Here is an 18,593-nt window from a genome sequence, read left to right on the forward strand (position 1 = left end):
TTTTTTTTTTCTGCAAATCAGCCGATTCTTTTTATTAAGGGCTCGAAGGACCATGTACAAGTTCCGATACAGGTGTATGGACTTGTAGGGGTTCTAAATCGACAGAGTAGATTTAGATCCGGAAGTGTATTATTTGTTGCACAAAGACGAACAACAAAACTATGAATAATAGACAACACAACAAGTATACAGGCGATACTTACGTGTTGCTAATAAGACACTGGTAATTAAGGCTTCAATAAAACACTCTGATGGTCTGAATTTATGTATTTATTTGTTAAAACAATTATTTTTGTTGTTGCAAAGTTTAGCTTCTTGCTTAGCGATCAATCTCTCTTGATGACAGCAGGTAATTGTTGTGGTATCGATTGTTGGCCTATCGGTATAATGAACCAGGAACCTCAACACTGGTTGAGTCAGGAATCTCCGCTATTCAGATCAGAAAATATGTACATTGAGTTAATCAGAGGTATAACTATAGAAAGCATATATGTAAATGCCTATATAATTATTAACAAGTAAAAAAGCTGTAAGTTCGGCCGGGCCGAACTTTTAATTCCCTCCACCATTTGGTACAAATTTGACAATTTCCAAAAAAAAAATCCGTTTAGTATTCTGTTAAAATCTTAAAAAATACCGAATGCGTATACGACGACGTAGACCTGCAAAGGCAACTTTTGTCATAAGTTATTACAATATTTAAATGCGAAACTTGAAAAATCTGTTTATGATGTAGGTAAAACCAGCAAAATACCGAATATAGGGGGTACCGTTATATGGGGGCTATACGAAGGCGTGGACCTGCACAGACAATTCTCTGGCATGGGCTGAAGTATCCATTACGAACTTCACATGCGAAATTTGAAACAATCCCTATAAATAATGTCGCTAATGTCGGGGGGGTACGGCATATGTGGGATATACGAAGACGTGGACCTACATGACCCATTTTCTGTTTTATGCGGAAGTATGTATTACGAACTTCAAATACGAAATTTGGAACGATTCCGTTAAATAATGTCGCTAAAATCATCAAAATACCAAATATCGGGGAGTACCGTTATATCGGGGCTATATGAAGACGTGGTCCTACATGGCTCATTTACGAACTTAACCTGCCCACTGGCAAAATACACATGTGTGCAAAATTTTAGCCTTCTATCTCAATTTGTTTGAAAGATAGCGTGATTACAAGAGACACACAGACAGACGGACATGGCTAAGTCGCCTTAGAATTTTACACTGATCAAGAATATATATACTTTGTTGAGTCTGACATGAGTATTTCGAGGAGTTACAAACGGAATGACAAAATTAATATACTCTTCATAGTATGGTGGAGGGTATAAAAATAAAATAAGCTTTATTATATCTAAACCAGACACATTTGAAACTCAACAAGTTAAAAAGCAGTAAGTTCGGCCGGGCCGAACTTTGAATAGCCTCCACCATATGGAACGAATTTGGAAATAAAATTCTGAAAAAATGTTGGTAAAATTTTAAAAATACCGAATATAGCCGTTATATTGGTGCCTATACGACGTGGACCCACACAGGCATTATTTGTCATGAGTCATTACCAAATTCAAATTCGGAACTTAAAATAAACGCGAATAATGTAGCTAAAATCATCAAAGTATAGAAAATAGGGAGGTACCGTTAGACAATTTTTTGTCATTTTCTGTAGCATCCATTACGAACTTCAAATACGACATTTCAAACAACTTCGGTGAGTATTGTACCTAAACTCGTCAAAATACCGAATATAGGGAGGTACTGTGTATATGGCGCTTATACGAAGACCTGGACCTGCATAGACAATTTTCTGTCACAGACTGGAGTTTCCATTACGAACTCTAAATGCATAATTTGAAACAATTTTGGTGAATAAAGACGCTAAAATCACCAAAATACCGAATATAGGGAGGTACCATTATATGGGGGCTATATGAAAACGTGGACCTGCACAGACAATTTTCTGTCTTAGGCTGTAGTATCCATTGCGAACTTCAAATACCAAATTTTGAACAATTCCGATTAATAATGTCGCTAATATCATCAAAATACCAAATATCGGGAGGTACAGTCATATGGGGCCTATACGAAGACGTGGACCTGCACAGACAATTTTCTGTCTTAGGCTGTAGTATTCATTTCGAACTACAAATACTAAATTTGAAAAATTCCGGTGAATAATGTCGCTAAAATCATCAAAATACCGAATATCGGGTGGTACCATTATATGGGGGCTATATGAAAACGTGGACCTACCATTTACGAACTTAACCTGCCTACTGTAAAAATAAACATGTGTGCAAAATTTTAGCCTTGTTTCTCATTTCGTTCGAAAGATAGCGTGATTACAACCGACAGACGGACAGACAGACGGACACAGCTAAATCGACTTAGAATTTTACGCTGATCAAGAATATATATACTTTGTTGGGTCTGACATGAGTATTTCGAGGAGTTACAAACGGAATGACAAAGTTAATATACCCTCCATAGTATGGTGGAGGGTATAAAAATGAGCCATGTAGGTCCACATCCTCATATAGCCCCCATGTAACGGGAGCCCCCGATATTCGGTATTTTGATGATTTTAGCGACATTATTTAGCGAAATCGTTCCAAATTTGGTATTTGAAGTTCGTAATAGATACTGCAGCATAAAACAGAAAATATCTGTCTGTCCGTCTGTCTGTTGTAATCACGCTATCGTAAATGGGCCATGTAGGTCCAAGTTATCACATAGCCCCCATATAACGGTAACTCCCGATATTCCGTATTTTGATGATTTTAGCGACATTATTCACCGGAATTGTTTCAAATTTGGCATTTGAAGTTCGTAATGGTTACTACAGCGTAAGACAGAAAATTATCTGTGCAGGGACACGTCTTCGTGTAGCCCCCATATAACGGTACCCCCCGATATTCGGTATTGTGATGATTTTAGCGACATTGTTTACCGGAAGCGTTTCCAATTTGGTATTTGAAGTTCGTAATGGATACTACATCCAAAGTCAAAAAATGAGCCATGTTGGTCCACGTCTTCATATAGTCCCCAAATAACAGTACCCCCCAATATTCCGAATTTTGATGATTTTAGCGACACTATTTACCGGGATTGTTTCAAATTTCGCATGTGAAGTTCATAAAGGATACTTCAGCCCATGCCAGAAAATTGTCTGTGCATGCCCACGTCTTCGTATATACGGTATTTTAATGATTTTAGCTACATTATAAACAGATTTTTCTTCAAGTTTCGCATTTAAATATTGTAATAACTTATGATAAAAGTTGCCTATGCAGGCCCACGTCGTTGTATAAGCATAAGGTTAAGTTCGTAAACGGGCCATGTAGGTCCAAGAAATCATATAGCCCCCACATAACGGTACCTCCCGATATTCGGTATTTTGATGATTTTTGCGACATTATTCACCGGAATTGTTTCAAATTTGTCATTTAAAGTTCGTAATGGATACTACAGCCTAAGACAGAAAATAATCTATGTAGGTCCACGTCTTCGTATAGCCCCCATATACCATACCCCCCGATATTCGGTATTTTGATGATTTTAGCGACATTATTTAACGGAATCGTTCTAAATTTGGTAAATGAAGTTCGTAATAGATACTGCAGCATAAAACAGAAAATGGGTCATGTAGGTCCACGTCTTCGTATAGCCCCCATATATCATACCCCCCGATATTCGGTATTGTAATGATTTTAGCGACATTATTTACCGGTATCGTTTCAAAGTTGGCATTTGAAGTTTGTAATAGATGTTGCAGCATTAAACAGAAAATGGGCCATGTAGGTCCACATCTTCGTATAGCCCCCATATACCGTACCCCCCGATATTGATGATGATGATGATTTTATCGACATTATTTACAGGGATTGTTTCAAATTTCGCATGTGAAGTTCTTAATGGATACTTCAGCCCATGGCAGAAAACTGTCTGTGCAGGTCCGCGTCTTCGTATAGCCCCCATAAAACGGTACCCCCTATATTCGGTATTTTGATGATTTTAGCGACATTATTTAGCGCAATCGTTCCAAATTTGGTATTTGAAGTTCGTAATAGACACTGCAGCATAAAGCAGAAAATGGGCCATATAGGTCCAAGTCTTCATATAGCCTCCATAGACCGTACCCCCCGATATTCGGTATGTTGATGATTTTAGCGACATTATAAGCAGATTTTTCTTCAAGTTTCGCATTTAAATATTGTAATAACTTATGACAAAAGTTGCCTATGCAGGTCCACGTCGTCGTATAGGCATTCGGTCCTTTTAAGATTTTAACAGAATTTTTAACGAATTTTATTTTTATACCCTCCACCATACTATGGAGGGTATATTAATTTTGTCATTCCGTTTGTAACTCCTCGAAATACTCATGTCAGACCCAACAATTCGGTATTTTGATGATTTTAGCGACATTATTTAACGGAATCGTTCCAAAGTATCGTAATAGATACTGCAGCATAAAACAGAAGGTCCATGTAGGTCCACGTCTTCGTATAGCCCCCATATACCACACCCCCTGATATTCGATATTTTGATGATTTTAGCAACATATTTTACCGGAATCGTTTCAAAGTTGGCATTTGAAGTTCGTAATAGATGCTGCAGCATTAAACAGAAAATGGGTCATGTAGGTCCACATCTTCGTATAACCCCCATATACCCTATCCCCCAATATTCGGTATTTTGATGATTTTAGCGACATTATTTACCGGGATTGTTTCAAATTTCGCATGTGAAGTTCTTAATGGATACTTCAGCGCATGCCAGAAAATTGTCAGTGCAGGTCCACGTCTTCGTATAGCCCCCATATAACGGTACCCCCTATATTCGGTGTTTTGATAATTTTAGCTACATTATAGACAGATTTTTCTTCAAGTTTCGCATTCAAATATTGTAATAACTTATGACAGGCCCACGTCGTCGTATAGGCATTCGGTATTCTTAAGATATTAACAGAATTTTTAACGGATTTTATTTTTTGGAAATTGCCAAATTTGTACCAAATGGTGGAGGTTATTAAAAGTTCGGCCCGGCCGAACTTACAGCTTTTTTACTTGTTAAAATGTGTTTCCGCAAACTTGCTTTGATTGAAATTTAAAGTTTTATGTTATGCTATCAAATATTCTATTAATGTACTGCGTACCTGATGAAAACTCGACCTTTTTTCCCAAGTTTTTTTTTATGATTTTTATACCCTACACCATAGTATGGAGGGTATATTAAGTTTGATATTCCGTTTGTAACACATCGAAATATACATAGACTCCACAAAGTATACATATTTCAATTTCTCCAGATCCACGTTTTATAACCACCTTGGTACCTCCCTATATTCGAGGATTTTGACGATTTTATCTACATTGTAAACAGATTTTTTTCAAGTTTCGCATTTGAATATTGTGATATAAGTTGCCTTGTGACAAAAGTTGCCTATGCAGGTCCACGTCGCCATATAGACTCTAATATACGGCTACATGATTTTAACAGAATTTTAAAATCCTTTTATTTTTTTTTTAAATTGTTAAATTCGTACCAAATGGTGGAGGGTATTCAAAGTTCGGCCTGGCCGAACTTACAGCTTTTTTACTTGTTACTTGTTAAAATGTGTTTCCGCAAACTTGCTTTGCTTGAAATTTAAAGTTTAATGTTATGCTATCAAATATTCTATTAATGTACTGCGTACCTGATGAAAACTCGATCTTTTCTCCCAAGTTTTGTTTTATGATTTTTATACCCTACACCATAGTATGGAGGGTATATTAAGTTTGATATTCCGTTTGTAACACATCGAAATATACATAGACTCCACAAAGTATACATATTCTTGATCAGCATAAAATTCTATGTCGACTCTAGCTTCCGAACGAAATGAAGTAGGTTGATAAAATTTTACTCAAATGTAAATTATGTTGCAGGACTTTTGGTATTTAAATGGGCCATGTAGGTCACGTTTTGATATAGCCCCCATATAATGATACCTCCCTATTTTCGGTATTTTGATGATTTTAGCGACATTATTCACCGGAATTTTTTTAAGTTTAACATAAAAAATTCGTAATGGATACAACAGCCTACGACAGAAAATTGTCTATACATCTCCACGCCTTCGTCTTACCCCCATATAAAAGAACCAACTGAAATTTGGTACTTGAAGTTCGTAATCGACACTGCAGCCTAAGACAGAAAATTGTCTTTACTGGTCCACGTCTTTGTATAGCCTCCATATAACGGTATTTTGATGATTTTAGCGACTTTTTTCACCAGAATTGTTTCAAATTTGTTATTAGAAGTTCCCAATGAATACTACAGTTTACGTCAGAAATTTTCTCTGCAGGTCCTCGTCTTCGTAAAGCCCCCACATAACGGTACCTCCCTATTTTCGTTATCTTACTGATATTAGCGACATTATTCACCGGAATTATTTCAAATTTGTTATTAGAAGTTCGCAATGAATACCACATCCTAAACCAGAAAATTGTCTGTGCAGGTCCACGTCTTCGTATAGTGCATATATAATGGTAACTCCCGATATTTGGTATTTTGACGAGTTTAGCGACATTATTCCCCGGAATTGTTTCCAATGCGGTATTTGAAGTTCGTAACGGATACTACAGCCTACGACAAAAATCGTCTATGCAGGTCCATGTCCAAATAACGGTACCTCCCGGTATTCGTTATTTTGATTTTAGTAACATTATTCACAGGAATTGTTTCAAATTTGGTATTTACAACCCTTTATGAATAATACAGCCTATGACAGAAACTGCATGTGCATGTCCACGTTTTTGTATAGCCCCCACATGATGGTACATCCCTTTATTCGGTATTATGATGATTTTAGCTACATTAATCACAGAATTTCATTCACCGGAAATGTTTCAAATTTGGTATTTGAAGTTCGCAATGAATACTATCAAATATTCTATTAATGTACTGCGTACCTGATTAAAACTCGATCTTTTCTTCCAAGTTTTGTTTTAGGATTTTTATACCTTACACCATAGTATGGTGGTATGGTATATTAAGTTTGGCATTCCGCTTGTAACACCTCGAAATATACATTTTAGATCAGCATAAACTTCTATGTCGAGTTAGCGATGTCCGTCCGACAGTGGAATTAACTCTAGCTTCCGAACGAAATAAAGTAGGTTGACAATATTTTAGCCAAATGTAAAATATATTGCACGACTTTTGGTATTTAAAATGGGCCCTCACCATTTTCGGTATTTTGATGATTTTAGCGGCATTATTCAGCGGAATTGTTTCAAGTTTAGTATTTAAAATTCGTAATGAATACTACAGAATATGCCAGAAAATTGTCTGTGCAGCTCCACGTCTTCGTATAGTTCCCATCTAACGGTACCTCCTGATATTCGGTATTTTGATGATTTTAGCGATATTATTCACCGGAATTGTTTCAAATTTGGTATTTGAAGTTCGCAATGAATACTACAGCCTACGACAGAAAATTGTCTATGCAGGTCCGTCTGTCTGTTGTAATCACGATATCTTTCGAACGAATTGAGATAGAAGGCTAAAATTTTGCATACATGCATAGTTTACCAGTAGGCAGATTAAGGTTGTAAATGGGTCATGTCGGTTCACGTTTTCGTATAGCCCCCATGTAACGGTACCTCCCGATATTTGGTATTTTGATGATTTTAGTGATATTATTCCCCGGAATTGTTTCAAATTTCGTATTTGAAGTTCGTAATGGGTACAGGTGCACGTCTTTGTATAGTCCCCATATAACGGTTTTCATTTAGGTGGTAGTTTTAGGATTTTTTTTTAATTTTATCAATTTCCTTCGAAATGGAGGAGGGTATTAAAAGTTTGGTCCGGCCGAACTTAGATTCTTTTTTGCTTGTTAACATTATAAAAGAATTTTTGATGGATTTAATTTTTTGAAAATTGCCAAATTCGTTCCAATGGTGGGGGGTTTTCACGGCACGGCCGAACATATAGTTTGTTTACTTGTTTGTTTTTAGAAATAATGGAGTTTTTGCTGGTCTGGGGATGGATTCTTTTTCTACAATAGTGAACATTTAATCAACTATTTAAATTATATGTAATTTTGAACGTATTAAATAACGTTTTTGTCGGGTCCTCTTCTATCTCGTCAACAACAATAAAATCCACAATTATGGGATTAATCCCATCTATTTTGCAAAACCAAAATGCCATCGGGCTGCTGTACAAGAATGCAAACACTGGTTGAGTTAGGAATCTCCGATATTCAGATCAGTGGAAAAAATCGAGAAATCGTAAGAAAATATGTACATTGAGCTAAACAGAGGCATAAATATAGAAAGCATACATGTAAGTGCCAATATAATTATTAAAAATAAAATTAGCTTTATTATATCTAAACTAGATACATTTGAAACTCAAAAATACTGAGACAACTCTGTATACCAAATTTTGATCATATAGAAAGCATACATGTAAATGCCAATATAATTATTAAAAATAAAATTAGTTTTATTATATCTAAACTAGATACATTTGAAACTCAAAAATACTGAGACAACTCTGTATACCAAATTTTGATCGATTTTTCTCAAGTCGGAAAGATTGGGAGATTGATATGCTTCGAAGATTTACCCATTTTTTAAGTAGATTTTGGCGGATAGTAACATGTTTATTTTTTCTTTGTACTTTTTGAGTCCATTTTGAAACAGATTTTCGGAATTTCAGCAAACGTTTTGTGCAATATAAATAAATATATGTACACAAATTTAGAGCAATACCTCTTCGTGGTCGCTTCATATTATTGAAAAAGGATGTAATTTTCTCCCGTTTAATACGAATTTTCAAGATGTGTTTCCGCAAACTTGCTTTGATTGAAATTGAAAGTTTTATGTTATGCTACCAAATATTCTATTAATGTACTGCGTACCTGATTAAAACTCAATCTTTTCTTGCAAGTTTTGTTTTAGGATTTTTATACCTTACACCATAGTACGGAGGTAACACCTCGAAATATACATTTTAGACCCAACAAAGTATACATATTCTTGATCAGCATATACTTCTATGGCGAGTTAGCGATGTCCGTCCGACAGTGGAATTTACTCTAGCTTCCGAACGAAATAAAGTAGGTTGATAATATTTTACCCAAATATAAAATGTAAATCTTCTATAGCCCCCATATAACGGCACAACCCCATATTCGGTATTTCTATGATTTTAGCGACATTATTCACCGGAATTGTTTCAAATTTGGTATATGAAGTTCGTAATAGATACTACACCCTTTGACAGAAAATTGTCTGTGCAGGTCAACGTCTTCATGTAGCCCCCATATAACGGCACCACACAATGTTCGGTATTTTGGTTATGTTAGCGACATTATTCACCGGAATTGTTTAAAATTTGGTATTTGAAATTCGCAAAGCATACTACTGCCTACGACAGAAAATTGTCTGTGCAGGTCAACGTCTTCATGTAGCCCCCATATAACGGCACCACACGATGTTCGGTATTTTGGTTATGTTAGCGACATTATTCACCGGAATTGTTTCAAATTTCGTGTTTGAAGTTCCCAATGAATACTACAGCTTACGTCAGAAAATTTTCTCTGCAGGTCCTCGTCTTCGCAAAGCCCCTACATACCGGTACCCTCCTATTTCCGGTATCTTGATAATTTTAGCGACATTATTCACTGTAATTGTTTCAAATTTGATATTTTAAGCTCGTAATGCCTACGACAGAAAATTATCTCTGCAGGACCACGCCTTCGTCTAGCCCCCACACGACAGCAACTCCTGATATTTGGTACTTGAAGTTCGTAATGGATGCTGCAGCCTAAGACAGAAATTTGTCTTTACAGATCCACATCTTCGTACAGACCCTATATAATGGTACCTCCCTATTTTCGTTATCTTATCTGCCTGTACATGTCCACGTTTTTGTATAGCCCCCACATGATGGTACATCCCTTTATTCGGTATTATGATGATTTTAGCTACATTAATCACAGAATTTCATTCACCGGAACTGTTTCAAATTTGGCATTTGAAGTTCGCAATGAATACTATCAAATATTCTATTAATGTACTGCGTACCTGATTAAAACTCGACCTTTTCTTCCAAGTTTTGTTTTAGGATTTTTATAACTTACACCATAGTATGGTGGTATGGTATATTAAGTTTGGCATTCCGCTTGTAACACCTCGAAATATACATTTTAGATCAGCATAAACTTCTATGTCGAGTTAGCGATGTCCGTCCGACAGTGGAATTAACTCTAGCTTCCGAACGAAATAAAGTAGGTTGATAATATTTTACCCAAATGTAAATTATATTGCAGGACTTTTGGTATTTAAAATGGGTATTTTGATGATTTTAGCGGCATTATTCAGCGGAATTGTTTCAAGTTTAGTATTTAAAATTCGTAATGGATACTACAGAATATGCCAGAAAATTGTCTGTGCAGTTCCACGTCTTCGTATAGTTCCACGTCTTCGTATAGTTCCCATCTAACGGTACCTCCCGATATTCGGTATTTTGATGATTTTAGCGATATTATTCACCGGAATTGTTTCAAATTTGGTATTTGAAGTTCGCAATGAATACTACAGCCTACGACAGAAAATTGTCTATGCAGGTCCGTCTGTCTGTTGTAATCACGATATCTTTCGAATGGATTGAGATAGAAGGCTAAAATTTTGTATAAATTTAAATTTTGCATGCATAGTTTACCAGTAGGCAGGTTAAGGTTGTAATTGGGTCATGTCGGTTCAGGTTTTCGTATAGCCCCCATGTAACGGTACCTCCCGATATTTGGTATTTTGATGATTTTAGCGATATTATTCCCCGGAATTGTTTCAAATTTCGTATTTGAAGTTCGTAATGGGCACTACAGCCTATGACAAAAAAAAATCGTGTACAGGTGCACGTCTTTGTATAATCCCCATATAACGGTTTTCATTTTTTTAATTTTATCAATTTCCTTCGAAATGGAGGAGGGTATTAAAAGTTTGGTCCGGCCGAACTTAGATTCTTTTTTGCTTGTTAACATTATAAAAGAATTTTTGATGGATTTAATTTTTTGAAAATTGCCAAATTCGTTCCAATAGTGGGGGGTATTCACGGCACGGCCGAAAATATAGTTTGTTTACTTGTTTGTTTTTAGAAATAATGGAGTTTTTGCTGGTCTGGGGATGGATTCTTTTTCTACAATAGTGAACATTTAATCAACTATTTAAATTATATGTAATTTTGAACGTATTAAATAACGTTTTTGTCGGGTCCTCTTCTATCTCGTCAACAACAATAAAATCCACAATTATGGGATCAATCCCATCTATTTTGCAAAACCAAAATGCCATCGGGCTCCTGTACAAGAATGCAAACACTGGTTGAGTTAGGAATCTCCGATATTCAGATCAGTGGAAAAAATCGAGAAATCGTAAGAAAATATGTACATTGAGCTAAACAGAGGCATAAATATAGAAAGCATACATGTAAGTGCCAATATAATTATTAAAAATAAAATTAGCTTTATTATATCTAAACTAGATACATTTGAAACTCAAAAATACTGAGACAACTCTGTATACCAAATTTTGATCATATAGAAAGCATACATGTAAGTGCCAATATAATTATTAAAAATAAAATTAGTTTTATTATATCTAAACTAGATACATTTGAAACTCAAAAATACTGAGACAACTCTGTATACCAAATTTTGATCGATTTTTCTCAAGTCGGAAAGATTGGGAGATTGATATGCTTCGAAGATTTACCAATTTTTTAAGTAGATTTTGGCGGATAGTAACATGTTTATTTTTTCTTTGTACTTTTTGAGTCCTTTTTGAAACAGATTTTCGGAATTTCAGCAAACGTTTTGTGCAATATAAATAAATATATGTACACAAATTTAGAGCAATACCTCTTCGTGGTCGCTTCATATTATTGAAAAAGGATGTAATTTTACGAATTTTCAAGATGTGTTTCCGCAAACTTGCTTTGATTGAAATTGAAAGTTTTATGTTATGCTACCAAATATTCTATTAATGTACTGCGTACCTGATTAAAACTCAATCTTTTCTTGCAAGTTTTGTTTTAGGATTTTTATACCTTACACCATAGTACGGAGGTAACACCTCGAAATATACATTTTAGACCCAACAAAGTATACATATTCTTGATCAGCATATACTTCTATGGCGAGTTAGCGATGTCCGTCCGACAGTGGAATTTACTCTAGCTTCCGAACGAAATAAAGTAGGTTGATAATATTTTACCCAAATATAAAATGTAAATCTTCTATAGCCCCCATATAACGGCACAACCCCATATTCGGTATTTCTATGATTTTAGCGACATTATTCACCGGAATTGTTTCAAATTTGGTATATGAAGTTCGTAATAGATACTACACCCTTTGACAGAAAATTGTCTGTGCAGGTCAACGTCTTCATGTAGCCCCCATATAACGGCACCACACGATGTTCGGTATTTTGGTTATGTTAGCGACATTATTCACCGGAATTGTTTAAAATTTGGTATTTGAAATTCGCAAAGCATACTACTGCCTACGACAGAAAATTGTCTATGCAGGTCCACGCCTTCGTATAGTCCCCATATCATGGTACCACCCGATATTCGGTGTTTTGATGATTTTAGCGACATTATTAACCGGAATTGTTTCAAATTTCGTGTTTGAAGTTCCCAATGAATACTACAGCTTACGTCAGAAAATTTTCTCTGCAGGTCCTCGTCTTCGCAAAGCCCCCACATAACGGTACCCTCCTATTTCCGGTATCTTGATAATTTTAGCGACATTATTCACTGTAATTGTTTCAAATTTGATATTTTAAGCTCGTAATGCCTACGACAGAAAATTATCTCTGCAGAACCACGCCTTCGTCTAGCCCCCACCCGACAGCAACTCCTGATATTTGGTACTTGAAGTTCGTAATGGATACTGCAGCCTAAGACAGAAATTTGTCTTTACAGATCCACGTCTTCGTACAGACCCTATATAATGGTACCCCCCGATATGCGGTATTTTGATGATTTTAGCGACATTATTTAACGGAATCGTTCCAAATTTGGTATTTGAAGTTCGTAATAGATACTGCAGCATAAAATAGAAAAAGGGCCATGTAGGTCCACGTCTTCGTATAGCCCCCATATACCATACCCCCCGATATTCGGTATTTTGCTGATTGTAGCGACATTTTTTACAGGAATCGTTTCAAAGTTGGCATTTGAAGTTCGTAATATATGCTGCAGCATTAAACAGAATTTCAAATTTCGAATGTGAAGTTCGTAATGGATACTTCAGCCCATGCCAGAAAATTGTCTGTGCAGGTCCACGTCTTCGTATAGCCCCCATATAACGGTACCCGGTATATGGGGGTATTTTAATGATTTTAGCTACATTATAAACAGATTTTTCTTCAAGTTTCGCATTTAAATATTGTAATAACTTATGACAAAAGTTGCCTATGCAGGCCCACGTCGTCGTATAAGCATTCTGCATTCTTAAGATATTAACAGAATTTTTAACGGATTTTATTTTTTGGAAATTGCCAAATTTGTACCAAATGGTGGAGGGTATTAACAGTTCGGCCCGGCCCAGCCCGGAACTTACAGCTTTTTTACTTGTTAAAATGTGATTCCGCAAACTTGCTTTGATTGAAATTTAAAGTTTAATGTTATGCTATCAAATATTATATTAATGTACTGCGTACCTGATGAAAACTCGATCTTTTCTCCCAAGTTTTGTTTTATGATTTTTATACCCTACACCATAGTATGGAGGGTATATTAAGTTTGATATTCCGTTTGTAACACATCGAAATATACATAGACTCCACAAAGTATACATATTCTTGATCAGCATAAAAGTCTATGTCGACTCTAGCTTCCAAACGAAATGAAGTAGGTTGATAAAATTTTACTCAAATGTAAATTATGTTGCTGGACTTTTGGTATTTAAATGGGCCATGTAGGTCACGTTTTGATATAGCCCCCATATAATGATACCTCCCTATTTTCGGTATTTTGATGATTTTAGCGACATTATTCACCGGAATTTTTTCAAGTTTAACATAAAAAATTCGTAATGGATACAACAGCCTACGACAAAAAATTGTCTATGCATCTCCACGCCTTCGTCTTACCCCCATATAAAAGAACCAACTGAAATTTGGTACTTGAAGTTCGTAATCGACACTGCAGCCTAAGACAGAAAATTGTCTTTACTGGTCCACGTCTTTGTATAGCCTCCATATAACGGTACCTCCCTATTTTCGTTATCTTACTGATATTAGCGACATTATTCACCGGAATTATTTCAAATTTGTTATTAGAAGTTCGCAATGAATACCACATCCTAAACCAGAAAATTGTCTGTGCAGGTCACGTCTTCGTATAGCCCATATATAACGGTAACTCCAGATATTTGGTATATTGACGATTTTAGCGACATTATTCCCCGGAATTGCTTCCAATGCGGTATTTGAAGTTCGTAATGGATACTACAGCCTACGACAAAAATCGTCTATGCTGGTCCATGTCCAAATAACGGTACCTCCCGGTATTCGTTATTTTGATTTTAGTGACATTATTCACAGGAATTGTTTCAAATTTGGTATTTACAACCCTTTATGAATAATACAGCCTATGACAGAAACTGCCTGTGCATGTCCACGTTTTTGTATAGCCCCCACATGATGGTACATCCCTTTATTCGGTATTATGATGATTTTAGCTACATTAATCACAGAATTTCATTCACCGGAAATGTTTCAAATTTGGTATTTGAAGTTCGCAATGAATACTATCAAATATTCTATTAATGTACTGCGTACCTGATTAAAACTCGATCTTTTCTTCCAAGTTTTGTTTTAGGATTTTTATACCTTACACCATAGTATGGTGGTATGGTATATTAAGTTTGGCATTCCGCTTGTAACACCTCGAAATATAAGTTAACGTTAACTTCTTTATTTCTGTTTCTGTTGCGCGTGCAAGTTCGATGGCACTTAAATATGCTTGCAAAATGCTTACAATGCATTCATGTCATTCATTCGTATAAACAACAGATAAATGCTTACATTTTAAGAAACCTAACTCTAAGAAATAATAAAATCAAAAGTGCTAACGTTGCACTAAATACATTGTCCAACAAAACTTAATTTTAAGAATAAAGGAAAAATAAAGTCAGTCCCATTTTGTCACTCGAAAAAGAACGTTATGTTTAATTGGCGCCCAACGAAAAATTAAAAGCACCCAAACGGCTGCAAAGTTAATAAAGGCACCTCATGAAGCTGCAAACTGTCAACTAAAAATTAAAGCACCCAAACGGCTGCAAATTAATAAAGGCACCTCATAAGCTGCAAACTGCTAACTAAAAACATCAAAACCTGTGGAAGAAGGCATCTCATAAAGCTGCGTACTGGTAACTAAAAACATCAATAACCTGTTGAAGAAGACACCCTATAAAGGCTGTAAATTAACACTAAATCCCCAAAAGCTGTGGGAAAAACTTGTGGAGTACGAGAGAGTCAACGACATCCAGCCGGCTCAAAAGATTGAAGACACCCCCTTAGTAGCGGAAGCAAAAAGGAATACGGAGAATCAACAGGAGACGGCATGCTCTACAAAGTTTTATTGTAAGTTTAGAAAGAAAAGTGATAGTGTTTAAGTGAAGAAAAAAAAAAACTAAAAACATTGATAAAAACAATTTCCCTATTATTAATTTTGAAAAGTTAAAACAAAACAGACGGCATGCTCTATAAAGTTGTATTGTAAATTTAGAGATAAAAAGTGATAGCGTTTAAGAAAAAAAAAACCCAAAAACTAAAAACATTGATAAAACAATTTTCCTATTATTAATTCTGAAAAGTTAAAACAAAACAAAATTGTAAAAATATAATTTGTGTTCTAAAAGGTTAACAACTAAATAGTGATCGTTTAAAATGTCCAACCCAAATAACCTTATCCGACCACCCATCCTTAACGTCAATAACTCCGACGGACAAAATAATAACGGACAGAATAATAATAACAATAATAGCGCAATAAATTCAGCAAACATGGAACAAACCATTGCCAGAATCTGTGCACAGCAATGCCAAATTGCCATAGCCCAATTTTTAAGACCTAGTTCAGACATAGCAGGCGAAGACGAAACTATCGACGTCAGATATAGAGAGAACTTGACAGATTTAGATAAAGTACCCGACGTAGTGAGAAGCTTGAGAGAATTTTCAGGAAAAGCATCGGAATTCAGCTCTTGGAAAAAGAGTGTCGAAAGGATCCTTAAGTTATACGAATCTACAAAAGGTACCCCAAAATACTTTGCCATCCTTAACACCATAAGGAATAAAATCATCGGTAATGCCGATGCGGCCTTAGAGTCTTACAATACACCCCTTAATTGGAGTAGTATTTCAAAGTGTCTAACGCTTCACTACGCAGATAAGCGTGATCTTACGACACTAGAATATCAAATGACAACCTTAATACAAGGTAACAACAGTATCCAAGATTTTTATCAAGAAGTGTATTCACACCTTACGCTTATTATGAACAAATTGTCATGTCTCGATGTAGGTAAAGAAGCTCTAGATATCCTAGCCCAAACTTATAGGGATAAAGCTTTAGACATTTTCATAAGAGGACTAAAAGGACAAATGTCAATTCATCTTGGCATGAAAGAACCGACGGATCTCCCACAAGCACTACAATTATGTCTCAAAATGGAAAATCAATTCGCTAGAGCACAATTTGCTAACTCACACAATCCAACAGTTAAAAATAATAGACTAAATTTTCAGAAACCACCCCATCCAAAAACTCATTTTCAAAATACGAATCAGATGCCATTTTACCCACAATTGGCATATTTGCCACAACACTCTGGTGTTCGACAAAATAATTCTAATCCTCCTATTTATCCTCGTAATAATTATAATCAACATAATTACCCCCAAAATCAAAATTTGCAACCACCAAGACCAACAGCACCAAAACATCAGCCCAAGCCTGAGCCGATGGAAATAGATGCTTCCATGCAATCCCGAGCTGTTAACTACATGAATAGGCCAGCACAAAATAATAGATTTTATGGAAAGAGACCATCAGAACATTCTGACCAATTTAGGAGACCTGATAAGGCACAAAGAAATTTTCATGTAGACACAGATGAATTAGGTCCCACCGCTGAAGAATACGAAACAATGTTAGAGCAGTATGAAAATCAAGAACAATTATCTGATCTCAATGATTACATAAAAAATCAATATGATGTTCTTGACAACGATGACAAAGAAGATACACAAGAATTCGTAGATATTCATTTTTTAGATTAACGAATTCGTCCTTACCTTATTTTGAATGTAGGACGAATTCAGGGCAAATTCTTAAAATCTTGATTGATACGGGTTCAAATAAAAACTATATCCAACCTGGACTTATAAAAAATCCTTTAGAAAATAAAACCCCGTTTTTTGCAAACTCAGTAGGAGGAAAAACAGCAATAACACAACACACTTTTATTAATCTTTTTGACAAAAATTGTTGCCCTCTACAATTCTTCCTTTTACCAACCCTTAAATCTTTTGACGGAATTTTAGGAAACGATAGCTTAAAAAAATTATCTACTGTCATTTATACGTCAAAAGACTACATGCTTATAGACAATAGAATAAAAGTGAAAATAAAGCAGAAATTATCTAGATCTGTGAACACTATCGACCTTAGGACAGACCATTTAACCCCACAAGAGAAACAAAAATTAGATCTAGTGATCCAAAGGCATAAATCACTCTTTGGGGAACCAAATCAAAAACTTACTTACACTACGACAGTAGTCGCCGATATTCAGACTACCAATGTCGAACCAGTTTATTCAAAATTTTATCCCTACCCTATGCATTTGAAAGGAGAAGTAGAAAAACAAATAAAGGAACTCCTCGATCAAGGTATAATTAGACCTTCACGGTCACCATATAATTCACCCATCTGGATCGTGCCAAAAAAATCGGATGCATCAGGCAAAGTGAAATACAGAATGGTGATAGACTATAGAAAATTAAATAAGGAGACAATTCGAGATAGATATCCCATCCCAGAAATAAATGAAATCCTACCACAAATAGGAAAAAATAAACTGTTTAGTGTATTAGATTTAAAAAGTGGATTTCACCAAATATTACTTAGGGAAAGTGATAGAGAAAAAACTGCCTTTTCTATTAATAATGCAAAATACGAATTCACTCGACTTCCATTTGGTTTGAAAAATGCTCCGTCCATATTCCAACGAGCCTTGGACGACATTCTTAGGGAGCACATTGGCAAAATATGTTTCATCTATATGGATGATATAATAATATTCGCAGAGGATGAAGATTCACATCTCAAGAATATTTCAACCATATTCGAGACATTAGAGAAAGCCAATATAAAGGTACAACTCGACAAATGTGAATTTTTGAAAAAAGAAGTTGAATTCCTAGGTTTCATAATATCCGATTCCGGTATAAAAACAAACCCAAAAAGGGTTGAAGCAATAGAAAAATTTCCACTTCCGTTAA

The 18,593-nt window shown here is 35.5% G+C and overlaps 1 long non-coding RNA gene across 1 annotated transcript; it reads right to left on the reverse strand.

The window, feature by feature from the left end:
* Positions 1-247: 247 nt before the first annotated feature.
* On the reverse strand, positions 248-8,902 carry LOC131803497 (uncharacterized). Its single transcript, XR_009342619.1, has 2 exons — positions 8,784-8,902; positions 248-429 (listed from the first exon to the last, which is right to left on the reverse strand). It is a non-coding gene; the product is annotated as an uncharacterized LOC131803497 (long non-coding RNA).
* Between the last annotated feature and the right edge of the window lie 9,691 nt (positions 8,903-18,593).

The sequence above is a fragment of the Musca domestica genome, unplaced genomic scaffold (genome assembly GCF_030504385.1).
Source record: "Musca domestica strain aabys unplaced genomic scaffold, Musca_domestica.polishedcontigs.V.1.1 30, whole genome shotgun sequence".
In the NCBI taxonomy this organism is placed as follows: domain Eukaryota; kingdom Metazoa; phylum Arthropoda; class Insecta; order Diptera; family Muscidae; genus Musca; species Musca domestica.